Source organism: Arachis ipaensis, chromosome B9 (genome assembly GCF_059453495.1).
Source record: "Arachis ipaensis isolate K30076 ecotype BB chromosome B9, ASM5945349v1, whole genome shotgun sequence".
NCBI classification, from domain to species: Eukaryota; Viridiplantae; Streptophyta; class Magnoliopsida; order Fabales; family Fabaceae; genus Arachis; species Arachis ipaensis.
Genome location: NC_142444.1, coordinates 116296958 through 116303411, shown reverse-complemented (window position 1 = coordinate 116303411; position 6454 = coordinate 116296958).

Sequence of the window (6454 nt, the reverse complement as noted above, 5' to 3'; positions counted from 1 at the left end):
CTCTCTCTCTTTCTCACTCCTCTCTTCCTCCCCCCGGCCAAACCGTCACCGCGCCACCATCTCCGCCGCCGCGCCATCATCACCGCCGGCTACTCACCCTCAACCTCTCTCCCTCTCTCACTCACCCATTTCAACTCCGCCGCCCCTCTGCCATAATCGCCGCCGCCCCTCTGCCATCACCGCCACCGTTGACGGCGGCGCAATTTCTGATTCTGTGGCCCCCTGCTCCCGAATTCCCTTTCCATTCTTAGTTCCCTTCTGCCCCCAGGTTCCTGTTCCATTTCTGCTATCTCTGTTTCTATTTTTCCTTTTTATTTGTTCGATTATGTTAGTTCCTGGAAATTGCATGTTAGTTAGCTAAATTCAAATTTTGTATGTTAGGTTAGATAGATATAACTGCTATTAGGTAGCTAGGGCTGGATAGAGAATTCTAGGCCTGATAATTGCTCCGTATGTGCCTATCTGCTGCTTGTTTCCTTGGGTACGGTATGTTGGTTTTGGGTTGATATTCCATGCAATCTGTGTTGCCAAATAATATCTGTTTGTTGCTGTGCGTGATTGATGTTAATTTTTGTGCTAATTGTGCTATTTTGCTATCCGGGAACGTCCAATTTTAAGCCGGAATGCTGCCCGATTTTCAAGGAAATTAATTTTACTTTGGTCTTTATTTCAATTTTGGGCAATCTCCACTTCCTTTTGACTTCCCGGACTTGCATCAATCATCGTGAACATAAACCACAACTTTTCTTTTCATGACGCATAAATATCATCATATCACTAACCTACTTTTCTAACTTACTAACTTCTTTAACCATTCCACTTCCACTCACCTTTAACCATCTTTAACAAATTCCTTCAACTATATGATGATATTATTGCCTTGTGAATATGAGTTGTTGACTTTCATGAAGCTTGCATTTTTGGTTTACTTGTTCACTTTTGCATATTCATTGCAACATCATGATTGTTCTTTGTCATTTATGACCTGACCATGTTTCTTTGCTACATGCTAATTGTTATATATATTCTATCACATTTTTCAGGATGTCGGATAAAGGCAAAGCCATAGCCACCGCCTCTAAGAAGAGAAAACACTCTACCCCCTCCATTCCTTCCATCTACAAGAACTATGCTAAGAATTCACTGCATGACGAGGATAAAGAGAATCAGCAGTTGCCTTCTACCAATCCTGACAAATTCCCCAATCTCTACTGTGAGCTTCGGTTCTCTAGATATCGAACCACGAAGCTAAATATTGAGAAGAAGTTGCTCCTACCTAATGATGTGAGACGGCGTATTAACGGTCGGATCCTTGAGTTAGGTATTGACTTTGTTGACCGGGATTTGGGTGACATCAATATATCTTGGGTGAAGGAATTCTACTGCAATTTTTTCCGTCCGACCTTGGATTCAGTTCAGGTGCGGGGTAGAGAGATTATGCTCACCAAGACCGCCATTGGGGAGGCATTACATTGCCGTCACATTCCGCATGACCAGTGTGCCCATCATCAGGCTGAGATAGCCATCCATACCATGACTTTTGATTATGAGGCGCTTCGGCGCGTGATTGGGTTACCGGATGCTTCATGGGTTATGGATGCGGGCAACACCAAGCCAAAGGGGATGTTATTCACTCATTTGACTAGGGAGGCCAGGACTTGGCAGATGATCTTCGCCCACTACGTCCTGCCTACCACCCACTTTTCTGAGGTCCCCATGGAGATGCTTCTGCTGATCGGGTGTGTTATGGAGGGGAAGGATGTCTCCTTCCCTAGACTTATCCGACAGTGCATGTGGCGGGCGCATATTCGTGGCCTACTTCCATTTCCTACATTGGTCACGAGTATGGCAGCCTTAGTTGATGTCCCGTGGTCAGATGATGATGTGCGACCACCACCAGTTGATGCAGATGACAGGGAGGTTACTATCCCTTGGGGTGTTTGGGTGCACGAGAAGCCACCTGCTAGCCGCCGCTCTCGGGCTAGAGCTGTCATAGGGACACCCTCACCACCAGCCCCTACAGCTGGCCCATCATCTTCTACGACCGCAGCTCCTTCACCATCTACAGACCCTCCAGCAGCACCTGAGCCTACCTATCTCCTAGTCCAGCGTCTCTTCCGGTTCTTAGAGCGAGAGCGACACCATGTCAGACGCCGGTTGGATCGGATGGACCAGGCACTTATCTCTCTGGGCGCTGAGCTACCTCCGCTTCCCGATTCTCCGGCCTCCGATGAGCAGGATCATCAGGAGGAGGACGCGGAGGCGCCGGTTCAGCAGGATGCCCCTGACACTACAGAGCCACCTCAGACTCAGGAGGAGCCCGTCCCTCAGCCGGTCCCACAGCCACAGTCAGAGCCGGAGCCTATCGTTGTACCTCCCACTGATCCTCCGGTTTAGCATCGAGGACGATGCTTGGTTTTAAGTGTGGGGAGGGCACCGGTAGCATTATTTGGGAACCGGTGAACTTTTCGGCCTAGTTATCTCATTTTGCACATTTTTGTATATATTTTGATGCATTTCTAGTTTGCTTTGGATACTTTTATTGCTTATTTTGATGCTTTTGGATATTTTTAGATGTTTTGGATGAGAAATTCCGTACTTTTAGTTGGATTCTTCTTTATACATTTTGTTTATCTTGTTTTTAGTTTGTGGTTGTGATTAGAAATCATGTTTTAAGTGAAACTTAGCCACCCTTTTTGTATAAGAAATTGGTTCTAAGTGAAAAAGAAAAGGGTGAACTAAGAAAATTTTTGAATTTTTCAATCACAACAATGCTTAGTCAAACATTGAGGTTTTTCAAGGAGCTTAAATATAGGGCATTAACCCAATTGATTGAAAAAGAAAATTTTTTGAAACTTGCTTGAATTTCATACCTTGTGAAGCATGTATTGAATTGAGAACACAAGCTTGTGAGACTTGAGCCTATTGATGTGGTTACATTTTATAACCACTTATTTTCCATTCTTGTGTGAAATTGTTCTCTTTCCATGATTGTGATCCTTAATTTGCTTGATTCTATATATCCGTTTAATTCTTGTGTTTGTGCATTTATATGATTGAGGCCATTATTTCATTTGCCACTTACCCAAATAGCCAACCTTTTACTCTCCATTGTTAGCCAATTTTGAGCCTATACTTGACCAACTCATTCTTATTTTAGCTCATTACAAGCCCAAGGCGGAAAACCAATGAAAAGTCCTTGTTTGGATCTTTGATTAGCCTAGGCTAGTGAGAGTGTGTATTATTCAAGTTGGTGAGGCTTGGGAACATTGGATGGGATAAAAAAGGGCAATACACTTTTATGTTTAGGAATTGGGCACATATTCATGTATTAATCAAATGTAGAGACCTTATGCATTGATGTTCTTGTATTTAGTTTGAAAGAAGAAAAAGAAAAAATATATATATAAAGGAAAGAAAAAAAATGATGAAAAGAAAAATAAAATAATAGAAAAATAAAGGGAATAAAAAAAAAGAAAAAAAAAAGAGAAAAAAAATGAAAGGGGACAAAATGCCCCAAAGTGATGTCAATGAAAAGGAATCAATGCATAGGTGTTGTGAATCAAATAAAAAATGCATGAGTATGTAAGAAAAAGTGAAGAATGGGTAGTTAGAATAGCTCGCATTTGTATAGGTCATTAAATAGGTTAGGTGGGAAAGCCTATGCTAATCAAAGATTCAAATCCTAGTCCACTTGACCATAAATGATCCTACCTTGACCCTAACCCCATTACAACCTAAATGAAAGACCTCATGATGAATGTATGCATGCATTGAATGAATGTTGATTGTTAGAAGAAAATCAAATTTTGGAAAACATGATTAGAAGAGAATTGAGTGAATTAACCCTTAAACACTTGAGTGAATAGAGCAGATACACATCCGGTAAGGGTTCAAAAGTTCAATCACATGTGTTCACCCATATTATCCATATTCTTGCAAGTTTGAACTCTTTTTGACAATTCAATACAATTGTGGGTTGGACTTAGTTCCTATATGCCTAGCTCTTGTGCTTATGCATGCTCTCTTGGGAATTGATTTGTTTGAACTAAGCATTTCCAATTGCTTTAGATAATTGCATTTAGATAGGACTCATATAGTTTAGTTGCATTCAATAAATGTCATAACCCTTAGTCCCTTCTTATTTTAGCATGAGGACATGCTAAGGCCTAAGTGTGGGGAGGTTGACAAACCCTAATTTGACGGTTTGTTTTGCATTGAATTTAGAGCATTTTGATAACCTTTTGTCACATTTAGCCTAGGAATTAGCATGATTTTGTTATCTCTCCCATATTTGTACTTAAGTGTAAAAACATGCTTTTCAAGCCTTATCTTGATGAATTCCAATTCTTCTTTGATTCCATAAAGATGCCTTGATGTGTTTGCTAGTAATTCCAGGATTGAAATAGGCTAGGCAGGAATCAAAGGAAGCAAGGAAGAAAGCATGCAAGTGGAGAGAAGCACAAAAAGTCAAAGAAGCAAAGTCAGCCGTGCACGCGTACGCGCACAAGGCGCTCGCGCGCACATTGCGAAACAGGCCAAGGACGCGCACGCGTACCATGCGCGCACGCGCCAATGATAGCACATGACCTCATTAATGCAACACGTGCCTGGCGATTTGAGAGGGTTTCTGAACCCATTTTTGGCGCCAAATTGCTAAGGGAAAGGAATAAAAGGATGAAGGATTAAGGGGAAATGAATAATCATCATCATCATGGAAGGAGAATAACCATCACTTCCAACTAACTAATCACTTTAGTTTAGGGTTTTAGAGAGAGAAGCTCTCACTTCTCTCTAGAATTAGGATTAAGGTTAGGTTTAGTTCTTAGATCTAGGTTTTAATCTTTGCTTTCTTCCACTTCTATCTCTCAATTCTTTGTTGCTACATTCAATCTTCTTTTACTCTTTTGTTGTAATTTCCTTTATGTTGTTCTTATATTTTGTTGTAGATCTAGTATTGTTCTTTCTACATTCTTCCAATTCAATAAGAGGTAATTCATAATAAATGTGTCTTCTTTGCTTTTCTATTGTTGATCTCTTGTTTTTGTAGTTGTAGATTCCTTTAATTCTTGCAATTAATAATGTTTACCTCTATTGCACTCTGTGTGTTTGTTGAAATGTCTCCTTCAGTTTTAGTATAGATTTTGTTCCTCTTGGCTATGGTAGAGTAATTAGGGACGCTTGAGTTATCTAATTCCTTTGTTGATTGATAATTGGAGAGACTGCTAATTGGTTTGCAGTGCACTAAAGCTAGTCTTTCCTTGGGAGTTGGCTAGGACTTGTGGCTTAAGTCAATCCATCCACTTGACTTTCCTTTAATTAGTAAGGGTTAACTAAGTGGTAGCAATGAACAATTCTCATCACAATTGAGAAGGATAACTAGGATAGGACTTCTAGTTCTCACACCTTTCCAAGAGCCTTTTGTAGTTTTTAGTTTATTTTCATTGCCATTTACTTTTCGTGCTCCCTATCCAAAACCCCAAAATAACTCATAACCAATAACAAGACACTTTATTGTAATTCCTAGGGAGAACGACCCGAGGTCCAATACTTCGGTTTATAAATTTTAGGGGTTTGTACTAGTGACAAACAACTTTTTGTATGAAAGGATTATTGCTTGGTTTAGAAACTATACTTTACAACGAGAATTCATTTGTGAAATTCTAAACCGTCAAAAATCCATTCGTCAATAGGCTCGATGTAGAAAGGTTACAAGGCAGGTTGGTATTAGAACGACGGGTATATCGTTTGCACACTGAACTCATACCAACTTTAGAGTTTCATCTGCCTAAGCTTCAACATGACGTAACTTCACCATTTCCAACCATACCATATTAAACAGATTCTCGCGAATTCTCAACCTCATCAAACACTCCGCAACCCACTAACAAGCACAAGTCTAACATCAACTAAACTCCATCGCAAGAATCAAGCTCTTCAAAATCCTGTGACGTCGCACACTTACAAACTCCACCTTTCGCATCCACACAACGTATCCTAAAGAACTAACATATCGCTTGCTATATCTAACGATCGCACATGTCACCAAAACAAGTCTCAAGTCACTCAAAAGGATACAAGACTTCAGAGAAAGGACAAGCAATAAGGACAATGTTCACAAAGATTTCTACGTTTCTCTTTGATGCATCAACAAGTCCAAAGTTACATCAGAGAATACATACGCCAAGAAAAGGAGTTTAAACAGCACAAGGCAGATGTCCAAGGAATCGCACGTTACTCTAAAACAAGCTTGAGTTACCTAAAAGGATATCAAACTTAGGAAAAGAAGAACAAAATTTATGGACGGGGTTCATAGGAATTCAAGAGAATGTTTAAGAATACTATCAACCAGGGAATAATTCAAAATGTAAGGTTCGAAATAAGAATTTCAAAAGAACCAAATTCAATCGGAATGAGATATACATAAGATGCAAGACATGAGGCAAAAGAACCA